The sequence below is a fragment of the Channa argus genome, chromosome 16, assembly GCF_033026475.1.
Source record: "Channa argus isolate prfri chromosome 16, Channa argus male v1.0, whole genome shotgun sequence".
NCBI classification, from domain to species: Eukaryota; Metazoa; Chordata; class Actinopteri; order Anabantiformes; family Channidae; genus Channa; species Channa argus.
The window spans coordinates 10050300-10064543 of record NC_090212.1 but is presented as its reverse complement, the minus strand read 5'-3'; positions in this window follow the sequence as shown (position 1 = coordinate 10064543).

Genomic DNA, 14244 nt, shown 5'->3' with positions numbered 1-14244 from the left:
TGATATTTTCAACCCTTTTTCATGTTAAATAGGGTGGTCAAAACATTAAAACCCCTTTTATCTATGTATCCTGCTAGACTGCAATTAAGATTTATTCAAAATATGTGAAATGTCCCTTTTTTCTGCACAAAGAGATAGAAGACATCCTCTTTTCTTTGTAATCTGTAACTCTAGAAGTACCATTAAGATTGTTTGGGGGTCATTAGTACATTTATCCAACTCTAACTCTACAGCCCTTAGGGTGTAAAAACTAAAACAAGAATTTGTTGTATCAACAAATTTACTTTTTGTTCTGTCAATGGAGAAGCTCCAGGCTATGCATCAAAGTAACATCACAAATCAGAGTCATTTTTTCTCTCTGAGCATTGTTTATTTTCACACATTCATAGAAAACTGTCCGCAGGCATGAGATGAAGACGCTCCCACCCTACAGACAAGTGACTTCTCGAACAAGTGTTGAGTGGCTTAAGAACCAGCAGTTTTTCCACGGTGTGCCCTGAATTTCAGAGGGTTGGGTGACAGTGATGGATAGCTGTAAGCTTGGTACCAATAAGCAAGTGGGCGCTTTAGGGCCCATGCCTCCAGTAGATGGGCCCTCCAGGAGACCCACTCTAAATTAAATCCTCTGAGGCTGCCAGGCTACTATGACGCTTTCCCTGTGCCCCACGCCCATTCTTGACTGCCGCCTCCAGCCAGTCTCACTTTTGTTCCCCAATAACAAGTTTTTCCTCCTTAATTAATTCAACAGAAAGTAATTAAACCTTTGCATTTTGCCGACATGCCTCGTCAGCCCACACCCTCATGAGACACAAAGGAAAGGTAGAATGGAGAGGGGGGGTGCAAGAAAATTAAGAACACTCAGTGCCAAATGACCGTCGGAAGCAAAATAATATTAGCCCCCTGAGTTGGTGGCCAGGCCTCATAATAAAGGAATAACAGGACCAGGTACAGAGCTGAGATGAATGCTCTGTGGTGGTAGTGCGGGTTGTATTGTTCGGTGGGGAAGTGGAGGCTGAGGTGGACGGCTCCAGCCACAGAGCCCGCTCTTAATTTGCTGAGTGATGTAAGACGTCAGGGGTGCGTGTTGTTTAGCCCTGAGGGGTAATAATGTACTTGGCAACTTCTCCTCATCTCTCCTGCATTGAGCACTTTATATGGAAATTCTGGAAAAAATATATCTCCTCTGTATTTATTACCCATTCTTACAAACCCAAGTAGAATATTTTAATATGTTTTTACATAAAATATAAAATATATTTTCTAAAATATAGAAAATAGTTGAATAACAATTTCAACAAAGTAAAATGTTGCATATATATGTATCAGAAACAACCATAAAGCAGTTGCACAATATATAAGCACTCACTGAGTACTTTTGTTGCCTTTAATGCAGAGTTTGTTATTATTTTACGTATTTCTTCCACCTCATGAGTACCAACCAGTGTGAGCTTGTGCACAGTGATGCAAATAATCCATGTTTATTTTCTTTGGGCTCCTCTGGTAAAAACCTCAGTTTGAATAGAGCATAAGAGCCATCAACACTTCACTGGGATTCAATACATTCAATGCAATGAGAATTCTGGTCGTTGTTATTAGCCTTACTGAGTCATAAGGGATTCATGGCCTGTGTACTGGGTGTGCTCTCAGGATGTCTTGATGGTTTGTCAAGTAAAGAGAAAAGTTGGTTAAGCTCATGTCTTTGAACTATGATGTTGGGTCAGGCAGCCAAGGCAGATATTTGCCCAGCAAATATTTTAATCCCCAACTAATCACTTGGTGAGTCCAGTGGATGGAGGTTTAGGGTGGGGTGGGGATGGGGGTGGAGGGCTATGAGGGGCTGCTGCGGTGGCCTGGCACATTCTTCCTCTCAGTGACACGCCCACTTTTTTCCAAGGGGATTGTGGGAAGAATCAAGCAGGGTGACCTCTGGAGTGAGCAGCTGGATGGCAGGAGGCGTTGACTTGGGTCCCGTAGAAAGGCCACGTGGGCGCATGCTGGTGGCACCCACATTTAAGCAGGTGCTTACAAATTCACCAAACTCCCACTGACAAATGCCTGTAATTAATAGGAGATATGGCTCCATTTGTGATTGATCTACATGTGAAATCTGAGGTACAAGTCAGCATTGTGAGTGTGTGTCTCTTTCATCTTCCGCATAAAGAATCTGCCCTCTAGAAGCCCCTCGTTTTCTGCAGTTTGGATTACATTTCTTTTGAGTGAAAATGCTGCGCATGCACTGCTCACTATTAAAATTTTTTGTCACTGATGAAGGGGAACACACTTTCTCACGCGGTGGCACTCCAGCGTCCTCAGCCATTGGGTGACTCTTGGCAATTGCTTATTATCAGAATATTCTTAATCATAGTGGAGACAGTGCCAATGGAGAGAGCGAGCCGAGAGAGACACGTCAAAACATCTTCAACCGTAAAGGACCAGACAGCAAGCGTGATGGGCAAATTAGTCAGAGGCGCTGCCTAAATGGATGGCAAGGGCACAGGGGGAGAGATAGGGAATGTGAGTGTGTGTGGAAATCAGCGAGAGAGCAGAATACAGAAAGAGAGAAAGACAGGAACCTTCTCCATTTCACCATTCAGCGGTGCCTCCTATTCCCGAAGCACTTCGCCAGATCGCAACCCACTAACTGATAGAGAAATAAATTAAGGAAAGGCTGCTCAAATAGATATGATTCTGAAGGAGATTTAAGGAGTGGAACTGATTGTGCATGTCTGATTCCTGCGCTTCAGAGTCCTCACCCGGGGGGCTTGGCTTTCAAAGCTGAGTGACTTGCACAGAGAAACACTCCATTAACAAAGTTCAGCTCTCCTCTGAGCCCCTTCTTCTTCCCCTGCCTCTTGTCTACGCCTCTCCCACCACAGAAGACCTCTCGGAGGCAGGAGAGCTTTTTTTTTTCTAATGATGTTTCAGGGTGCTGCGCCCTTAATAAACAGGAAGAATGTACATAGTAGAGCACAGATGACTGAGCGAGCTCCAGGCCTGGTTAGAGTATTAAAGGATAATGCCAGTTTATTACAACTTAGGTCTTAGTTTTCTACATTTGCTATTATTTCTATCAGTTGCGATAACATTGTACTCACCACCTTAATTGCTAAGATCTGGGAACACGCCAGCATCAGCGTAAAATGAAGTTGTTGGGGCAAGGAACACAAGTCGTCAGATGATTAGAAAGACAGAAAAAGCTAATAGTTTAGCCAGATTATCCAAACCAAGCACTGATTTAATACACTGGAACAATATCTGTGCTGATACTGACTTTATTAAATCGATCACATGTGGCTGATCCAACATACCTTTGACTTTATGATTATTTGATTTTTGAATATTGATCAGTTTGCTTTAATGTGAAGCAATTTAAAAATAAATGACATTTACTTGAGTTAAAGACATTTCATTGTCAATGCCAATTACATTTGTTTAAACTTTGTCTACACAGGGATGATTTTTGGGGAGCACTGGTATTGAACAGATATCATAATATCATAGACAGATACCTCATAATAACTCATAGTGGAGCTATTAGAATCAGCATGGGGAGAGAAAACATTGAATTGGGGTATCCTTAACATAACATACCATCATAATCAAGAATACCTACACCTGAAATCGAGCTGCACTTTATTTACCCTGGTCTCTATTTACAATCAAATTATCAATGCTGTTACTACTTGACTACTCTACTCACTCAAAAGTCAAAAGATAAACCTTAAAGTCATAAATTGTGATAGATGTTAATAACAGGCAATTATGGTAATTATATTTCTATTCACCCTAATTTCCTTTCCCTCAGGAGTTTGGCTTCAGTCTTATATAATCTTTACAGATATACTTAAAGAAACAATGACCAAAGGTAAAAAAAATAAGATTTAAGTTGAAATAAATTTTAATGGTCCATTAAGTGCTGAATGCTGAATGTGCTTTAGCTCTGACAGCCCCATTGGTGCAAAAGAAATGATTTTTATTTCTAAATTGTGAGGAAGAGTTAACTCCAGTTAAGGCAGTTCAGATATAGACAGAAGGGCACTGAGCAGGCAGCATGGAGGAGAGCAGTAGCTCAGGTCCCGAGTCCCAGGATTAGAGTCATGGGACTAGGCAGAGGCAGGACCATTACCTCTGAGTGTAAAAGCTCAAACCCAGTGACTCTTTCAGATCAGATCGAGAGGAAAAGAATCAGAAAAAGAAGAGGGAGAGAAAAAGAAGTGGAGACGAGTTAAGGGGAGGTGCTTTACGTCTGGGGGGGGGGGGGGGGGGGGGGGGGGTTGGGGGGGATTGCAGAAGTGCAGAGCAATTAGGTGTGGTGTGATGGGAAAGATGTGTTTTGTGGTCATAGGAGAGACCCGTGATCACCTTGAGAGAGTGTGTTCATAATCTCTATAGGGGTTAGTGAGAGTGATTGTGGTCAATGTGTGGCTGAGTAACCTAGATGGGCAATCACATTTAACTTAGTCCTTCTGTATCCATCTGATACCATCCCCCCTCCCAAAATAAAAACTGAAGAAGGAAAAAGGAGGAGAAGAGGACTGAGAAAGAAAAGTGAAGAAAAAAATGAAGAAGAAGAAGGAAGTAGAAGAAGTCTAGGCTAGGTGAGTGTGGATAATTGAGCAGTCTGCAGGCATGGAGCCCAGAGATAAGTAAAAGAGTCAAAAATTGAGTGTGATGCTGAGGCAAGGGCCAGGCCCTTTATTTGATGGAGAAAAGAGGAAATGGGAAGAAGGAGAGGAGGATGTCTCTGAGGAGGCGAGATAGACAGCAGCAGAGCGAGGGACTCAGAGACAGAGAAGAGGAAAGATATGGATGGCAGGCAGCAATTACTGAGACTGAGGCTCCATGTGAACATTGCCAAGTGTGTGTTTGTGGGTGTGTGTAGAGACAGTGTGAGAGGCACAGAGCGAGAGGGGGGAAGAGACAGAGGGAGGATTGAGATCTCTGCTTGCCTGGGCCCCTGCTGACTCTCATACAGGCAGATCACAGGCTCATCATGTCAGCTCTGTTTGTGGAAAGCCTCCCTCATCAAATGACAAATTTGCTACACGTTTACCTTTATCAGATCTGGGAAGAGAGACAGAGGAGATGAGCGAGGGGAGAGGGGCATGTGTGTGTGCATGTGTTTGTAAGTGTATCTCTGTCGTCGCTACCGTCAAGGGGCCAATTACTTGCTCCTCTGAGAGCAACGCTGCCATCTCAGGTCTTTCATTGAGCCGCCCTCCTCCTCCATAGAAACATCTGTCTCTGAATATGCAATGAGCGTGTCAAAGAGAATACAGCCACGTCCTGCAGAAAGCTAATATTTGCTAACATCAAACCTGTCTGTTCTGCCTTTAGTGCCGTGTTCGCCGCCGGAGCAGGATGCCACCGGTGCTGCTGGGAACCTGTCGCCCTCCTGCTGTAAGATTACTGGCCTTGTTACTGACACCATGCCTCGCTGCTCTCCTCCCACCCCCCTTGTTCCTCTCCCACTCTCCGTTGACCATCCTTCTTTTATGATTCAGGCCCTCCCTACTCTTTATTTTCTTCCGCTTACATTATGGCTTAATTAGCCGTTCTTCAGCCTTCCTAAATAAACATAAATACTGCCCATAGTTTTGCATGTCCGCTTAGGCTGTTTGCATTTTTACATTTAACCTCAGGGGCGGGGGTAGAGGGGTGGCCTGGGGGTGGCACTGGCCACTTTCAAAATCTGATTGGCCATCCCAGGTGCCACTCCCTGCCAAAGTGGTAGGTATTGTACCTGCTGGAGAATTTTCAGCACAAGGAGCTGAAGCTGAAATAAATCACATTTGTAAACTATTTTTTATTATACAGAATTATCCAAGTCAAGCATAGACTAGGTGTTTATTATTAATATTTGTTTATGACTATTTTGAATGATTAAAATGGTAAGTTATGTATTTGACATTTCTGACCCTGACAAAAACTTTATAAACACAGTATTAGCCGATAAATATACTGTATATTATTACCAAAAAGGTTGTTCAATTTTAGTTGAACACCTTTTAAATAATTTTCCAAATGTGTCACCCTATTTTAGTGGGTGCCACCCCAATAAAAAACATTCTAAAGCCAGCCCTGTTTCACCTGTCTTTACTGGCTTGTCTTAAATTTTTAAAAATATTCACAATATTGGGACATTTTATTAGTTTAATCATGTAGTTGGTTAAACTAAAACCCTAAAATCAATAGACACATGTGAAGATTGGATTATATTGGCAACTTTTTGTATTTGTGGGGGGAAAAAATGTGGAGTAATAAATTCAAAATTTCTAATTTCAATAGGTTTTCTTTCTTTCTTGTTGTTTTGGATACACTGACTATGAGATAATTTATTTTATTTTTTTTAACAGAGACAGTTACATAATTACTTTGACCTGTCCAGGGTGTACCCCACCTCTCACCCAGTGACAGCTCCAGCCCCCTGTGACCCTGAACAGGATGAGTGGTAACACATAGTGAATAAAGGAGTAAAGCTAATTTGCAGTTTCCTTCCACAGTTATACGTTGAAAATTAGGTCTCTCAAATAAAAATCCAACAAATCACCTTCATTCTCTGTCAGCTGACTTCCTACCATACCCATCCACTCTCCTGACTTCAGTGGAAAGTTTTTTTTTGTTAATTATCTCAATCTGAATAAATAATACTGAATCAGAGATTGCTTATTGTCTTTTGTACCTCCGGTTAAGCATTTCGCTCATAAAAAAACCTTGTCTGTGGATGAATGAATCTATTTCTAGTTTCAAGAGAGACTGGCATAAAGTAGAGCCTCTTTGGAAAGCCAGTAAGTTAGAAGTGCACAGACTTTATCTTAAAAGCATGATTGTGACGCTAAAGGAAATTATTAATCAAGCTAGACCAGCATACTTCTCTCATCTGGTTTAATTAAACAAGAAAATCCCAAAATCTTGATTCACCTTCAGCTCCTCAAGTGCCTGTAAACACAGAAGATGGCTGTAATATGTTTTTAAACATTTTTGTAAGTAAAGTTCAAGACATTCAGGCTACTATTAACTATTATTATAACTATAACTATATATAAATAATATTCAGTCTGGTTTTTGCAGAATGCATTCCAATGAGGCTGCTCTACTTAAGGTCTCAAGTGACATAATAATAGCTGTGGCAATTATACAGTCCTGGTGTTACTTGATTTAACATCTGCTTTTTAAACGGTGGATTATAGAATCTTCATAAATCAGCGTTGGTCTGAATTAGGGCTTTCTGGGTCTTTCCTCCTTTGGTTTTCTTCTTACCTCAGTGACCAAACTATCAATGTCAGTTTTAACAACATCATGTCTGAAATGACTGTTCTGTCATGTGGTGTCCCACAGGGCTCAGTTTTAGGTCCAATTTTATTGTTGTTGTACCTATTTCCTCCTGGTCAAATTATTCATTGTTATATGTTATAAATGTTATAAATTGTTATAAATGTGTCATGATTATCAGGTGATGATCAACTTTATTACTTCTTTAATGATTTAGAGTTTAATTTTTTATTAATGTTGTTAGAGTGCTTGTTATTCATCAAGATCTGTCTAAACAGTAACTATCGCCACACAATCTCTAACAAGACAGAAACCCTGATTATTGCACCCAACATAAAGATTGCCTTAATCAAACAACACCTTGGTTTACTGAGCTCCTCTCAGAAACCTTATGTGTTTGACCAGTCTATGTCTCTTGATTGTAACTCAAGACAGTTAGTCTAACACAGATTTTATCACTTAAGGAACATCTCTTAATTGAGTAAAAAACATCATCAAAAGCTGATCTGGTAATTGTTATTCATGCTTTTATTTCTTCTCATCTTGATTATTTTAATTCTGTTTTTACTTGTTGTAATAAGTCAACTTTAAATTGACTCCAGATTGTTTAATTAGCTGCAGCGTAGCTTTTAACAGGAACCTTTAGAAAAGCCCATGTTAATCCATTTTTATTTTCAAGTCCAGAATTGATTTTAAAATTTTAATGTTACCCTCGTAACCCCGTAACAGTGTCTTCAAAGTGTGCACTCCGTTCCTCAAGTCAAACCGTCCTGATGGTTCCCAAAAGCCTTTTCAAAACTAGGGGGACCTGTATTTTCTGGCTGTAGGCCAGAGACTCTGGACTCTTGATTGCTTCAAAAAGCAGCTAAAGACACTTTTATTTATACAGGCTTTTAGTTGACTGAGCTTTTAGGTTTTATTTTGTTTGTTTGTTATCATTTTATTCTATATCACTGCACCTTGTAAAGCACTTTGTGATTTTGTCTGTTAAAAGGGCTTTATAAATAAACCTTACTTACTTAGTCACCTACTTTTTAGTCAATGCAGTACTATTGATGACACAACCTGATCACTCATTGTCCTGGATGCTTTAGGCTCATGAAAAGTGGAGGACATGTTTAAGGTGTTTCTGACTCGTTGTCTTCAGCCAAAACTAAAACTCTGGCTTTATGAAGTAGCCACCAGTGGCGTTATGGACTTTTCCTCCTCTAGGCCTGAAACAACCCTTAATGTGTAAAATCAATGGGGCTTTGTTATGACACCATATTATTTTTAAAGGTGCTAGAAAAGTTAATGTGCTGTTTCATGTGTTAATGCCCAGGTTTCCTTATTTCCTGAACTCCACCCTAATACATTCATCTCACAATTAGTAGACTTACAGCAAATGTCACTGTGTGTCAGTCTAGTTTCTAGGGTCTTCAAAAACTTGATTTTTATTAAGAGCTGTGGGTGTCTAGGATTCCTGTTCCTGACCTGTAATTTTAATTTTGGTGGTTGCAGGCACCAGGACTTCATGAATAAGGAGAATGAGAGAATAGTGTGCCAGAGAGGAGCTGTTTTGACATGAGACTGCACACACTACGCTGTCTGTCTCTCTGCCGGCTGATGAAGATTAAAGCAACAGAGAGAGAAAGATTATAGGAGAGCAAAGATTGACTGCTAGAGAGAGAGAGAGAGAGAGAGAGTGAAGAGATGGAGGGAGGGAGAAAGAGACAATGCATGATAGCAGTCTATAAGAGAGAGAGTGAGGGGGAGCATTTGCATAATGTCCTCCACCACAGTAAGTCCCCGAGGCTAGCCATGCTGGATAACAGCGGACCAATACTCTTAATTCAATCTCTTTATTTTTCTAATATTTCAGAAATTAATAATTGGTCCCCATTCCACCCCCAGCAACCCTCTCTCGTCCACAAACCACCGTGAGCATTGAGCTGAGCTGCCTAAGTTTGTAACTTTAACCCAAGAAATTGATGTTAGCAGGCCTTGAGGCAGACCTGCTAATGAATGGATATAGAGAGAAAGAAGAAAGTTAAAAGATGGTCTTTTATAAAGTAATTTAAGAAAATCCTGTTAGCTGGATCAAGTACAAGAGTATAATTTCTCAAAATGGGAAAAAGAGGAGCTTTCGCGCCTCTCCCGCACACTTAATAACAAAATTAAGGAGGTAAAAAGATAAAGAGAGGGAATCAATTAGGCCAGGGCTGGTAAACAGTGCTAATTGTAGAGAGGGTGGGATGGCCCATGGAGGTGGGATGATGGGTGTGATGCTAAAGTGCTCACACCCTTGGGCGACTTAATCCCATGCCACCTCCCACACTGACATCTCAGAACTGGGCTGGGTGAGACCAGAGGGGGAGAAAAGTTAGTTAAGGGTAAAACTAAAATGTACAACCCTGTGCAGACATCAGCTCTCATTTTTACATTACATTTATTGTGAAAACAAAGAAAGGTTTTCTAGAATTGTCCCCCCTCATAACCCTGCATATTTTTATTATTTCATTTCATATCATTTCTATTATTGTGTACTTTCTCTATCATATCATTCTCATATCATTTCAGTTTCTTTGCACCTTCTTTTCCACATCCCTGTCGTGCTCTACTGTAGCCTTCATTCACATTAGAGCTGCTCTTCACAGGTTCATGATGACACAATCATTCCCCCACGGTGGAGGGGTAGAGAGACACTCGTCAAGTAGACAGCCTGTTAACCAGGCACTAAACACACTGAAGATAAGAGGAGATTATCAGACTGGTATTGTTCCAAAGGGGAGTCCTCTGTCACAGAGACCTGGCCAGGCCCAGTCAGTGAGAGAGGAAAGAAGGGTGAATGGTACAGTATGTGGTGGTGGTGGTGATTACTTAGTGGGATGAAGATCCCTCAATCTCCCTTCCTTCAAGTGTGAGCATACCCTTAAACCTTTGCGTCAGGGAGTCAAAATCAGTTACAGAATTTTTGACATTTGTTTTTAAAATGTTATTAAAATATAACTCTTAAAAGTGAAATTATGTATGCATGCTAACGTTTGCTGTTAATTTAATCTTTGTCAAATCACAAGGTTTAATACATTTTTTTCTTTAGCTTATGTGTTGTTAGCTTGTGTGTCTCGTGTTGGTTTAAGGGAGTTAATAAATCATCTTATTCAGCACTGTCTTCACAATTTCCCATGTAAATCCTGCATCAACTGGTTCCAGATTTTTACATATGCTTTATAAATAATATACAACTATCTATCGGTTTTAATTTTAAATGGTTATACCATTTTATCCAATAAAAATATTATACACGTTTCTGCATCAGTTTATATGCCTTTCCACAAAATTCAGCTTAATATACTTGATATCTTAAAAACAGCTTACAAAATTCAACCTTCTGGATGTTTAGTAAAATTGAATATTTTGTTGCACAGTGTTGTTTGGCAATGTCCTTCACCCGTTTCTTAAGAAAATTGATATTATTTGTATTTTTATTATTAATTGGATTATTATAACTCTGCTATACAGAACCTAAGTCAAAAAATTTGTTCTTAGTATATTTTTCTCTCGCTTTGTATTGAAAGCAAAAAAAGGATAAAATTATGGGCAGTAGTATAAATACATACATTAATACAAATACATTTTTTATATCGAATATATTGATGATTTTACAGATAATGCGTGTACTTTTGCATGTACATATATTTACTCATTATTTCATATGTTATATACTTTATTTATGTACTAGTGTATACATTATCCTTAAGACAGGTTGATTGATCATATTCATATTTAGAATTTTAACCATTGTAAATGACTATGAAATACAGAAAATAACAATTCATGTTTAGTTTCAGGTTCTGGATTCTGGATGAAATGTGTATCTTGCCTTTAGTGTTGCAATGATTTGTGCATTCACCTCACCTTTAGATGTGACCCCTTTGACCTTTTATGTAGTGTTTCACTTCTGTTCCACTTCCTCAGTAGATAAAAGCAGGGAAGAATGGGGATCTTTGGGGATACCAAACACTGTGCATGATTTCATTCAGACTCCCCTGGGTGTTATGACTGGGAAATAATTGTACGTATTTGTATTTGTTTCTTTTTCACTGTGGTGTGCTCTGGGTAATTCTTAATACCTTCTAGAGATTATACGGTAACTCCCAAACTCCCATGATTATAATTAAGCCTGACTTGGTTCTAAAATGAGCAAATAGCAATTTAGTTTTGCATCGTGTGAGGGAGGATCTCTGTTTTTTCCTCTTGTGTATCCATACATCTCTACATTTTTTAATATACTCCGATTGTGGTTGAGAGTTTGAATATGCACATACAATGTGTGTATGACTGTGTGTGAGTGGAGAGTGCTGCAGAGGAAAGGCATATAGGGGAATGTGTGGTGAGCCATGGAGACTGCTATCATCTTCCTTCTGGCAAAAAAGAAGAAAAAAACACAAACATTCCCCCCATCCATTCTTTTTCTCTTCTTTATTTTCTATCTTGCACTCACTCTCTTCAGCTTTCTGCCTCTCTCCTTCTGTATCACTTACAAAGGCAGCCGTTTTCTCCAAAATGAGGCCACGTACGGAAGGTATGCAAATGAAATCATTGCTCGTGGATTAGAATGGGACACCATATACCCTAAATCATGATTGTCAATCATGACTGGGGATTAAGGGATATGGGCTCACAGACCTAAAAAAGCAACATTTCCCCCCCTTAGGCAGATCCCCATTGTGAGGAGCTCTGAGGAAGAGAGGGCTCCACAGGGGAGGAGAGAAACACTGGAGCACTAGTGCCCCCTTCTGTCTGAAGTTCTTTGTACCATTTCATCATCAAACACCAGTCTGAACAGAAATAGAGGCTGGCACACACAAGTCTATTCATTTACATACAGTGTAGCCGCAGGCAGAAGCTTGATTAGACAAATGCACATGCTTTGGTGATGCAGTGTTTCATCTTCAGTGGAGGAGAGAGAGACCTCATTTGTTTCTCTGGCATGTGTGCAGGCTTGGTTCAATATCAGTGGGTTAGGAGGGCCACAGGCCTTACAAACATAACAGATGTTTGTTTGCCCTGTGAGTGAATGTGTTTAGCACTGAAGTCTCCAGCCTCCATCAGAATCAATTTGTTCTTTTACTGTCACTATGTTCTTTTAATATGTAGTGTATACTGTATGTATTTTTACTTGTATTGTGCAACATTCGCCAATTTGTTTGTCTGTGGTAAATGTATGTGGTGAGAATTTACACATCTATGTTTTGTGTATTACTACTGCCAACAAGTATACAGGAACAACTAATAAAACAGAATTTTCTTAATAAAATAATTCTGTATTAGCACATCAGAAAGTTTAATAGTTGAGTTAACATGTGGAAATCAGGACAGCTACTTCATATTTAGGAATAAGTGTAGCTCCACACACAAAGACATGTTTAGTGGATTGTGTGTGCAGACCATGGTGCCCTCAGCTAGAGTGCCAGTCTGTTCCTGTGGAGCAGTCAACCAGAAAAACCCAGCCAAGAGAGAGCAAGGCACAGGCATCGGGCCAGGAAATAGCACTGGAAAACACTCCACTACGGCAGAGAATTAATAGTGTTTTTATAGAAGAGAAGTGGGAAAAAAATGGGAAGCACACTACCTTAGCATACAGTACTGTATGTTTGCCGGAATCAAGCTAGAGTTTTAATAAGCCCTGGTTTACCAGGCCTTGATAATGAGAAAAGTGAGCAAAGGAGAAGAGTTGGCACAGTTCACATCCTGCACAGTGCAGCTCTCGGCTGCCCAAGACTGAAGGTGGTGCAGCACCTGTGCCATTTTGGCCCAGACATCGTATGGGCAGGAGGTCAAGGCCGGGGCAACATCTGCATCACATCGGAGAGCCTGGCTCTTTGCCCACATCATGAAAGTCTGTCACAGAGATATCCTGAAAAATAGATTGGAAAATGACAACACAGGGCTTTCTGTGGATATTGTATAAATAATTTCAGCTGCTATGTAATATTTTCATGACTTCCTCTCCAATTTTTTACACTATAAATAGGTTTATATTCAAACAATTGACAGTGACAACATCTGTTGCAGGATGTTAAAGCAGAATTTTATAATTGAAACTTGGATGACATGACCTTTTAAGGGCAACACACTATGCAGTTTGTGCCACAAAACATTACGTGATGTACTTTAAATGGGGGGAATCCTTAATACCCAGTTTGGACGGTAATAGGATGACTCAGGTGAGACCACCTGAGTCATCTTTCTGATGCTGGTTTAAATAAACCACAGAAATTGATACAATCCGCCAGCACACTAAAGAGTAAGTCATTATGCATAATTAGGTGAAGATTTAGTTTAAACGTATTTAGCAGGAATTAAGCAAAGCTGTTGTTGACATGGATTGACTGTCAAATGCTGTAATGCTTTATTGTCAGTGCTCCAGCAGGCAGAGGGAGGGCCTGCCGAGTTGGGGTAGCAGCAACGTGCGGAAAACAAGGATTTATGGGGTCTTGTGAGGACCGGAAAGGGTGGTCAAACAGGATAGTGTGGTTGATGATGTCGCAGTGGACGCATGAGGAGAGAGATTTGCACTCCATCCTCATTTAGATTGGGACTGACACTGTAGCTTAAAGCTTTGTTAAAATGTCAAACAAAAAGCTAACACTCAGTGAAAAACAGTATAGGGCATCACATAGCAGTCAGATACTGCTCATACAGTATATTGATATGGGTCATGGTACATAGGCTAATTTCGGTGATATTAGGAAGCTTTCCAAGAAACTGAAAGACTGGAGAAAATATACTGGAGCTTCTCAGCGTCGGTAGGAAAGGGAGGATCATTAACAGCTTGTTCCTGGGCAGCAAGTTTCCCTCTCCTGTCCTTACACCCCAATAATTGTATATGGTGTCTTTATGTGTCTGAATGTGTATGCACGAGCTGCTCAAAATGACGAGTAAGAGAGGACAGTCTTATCCAGCTCTCCAGTGTTGACAGTATCACTA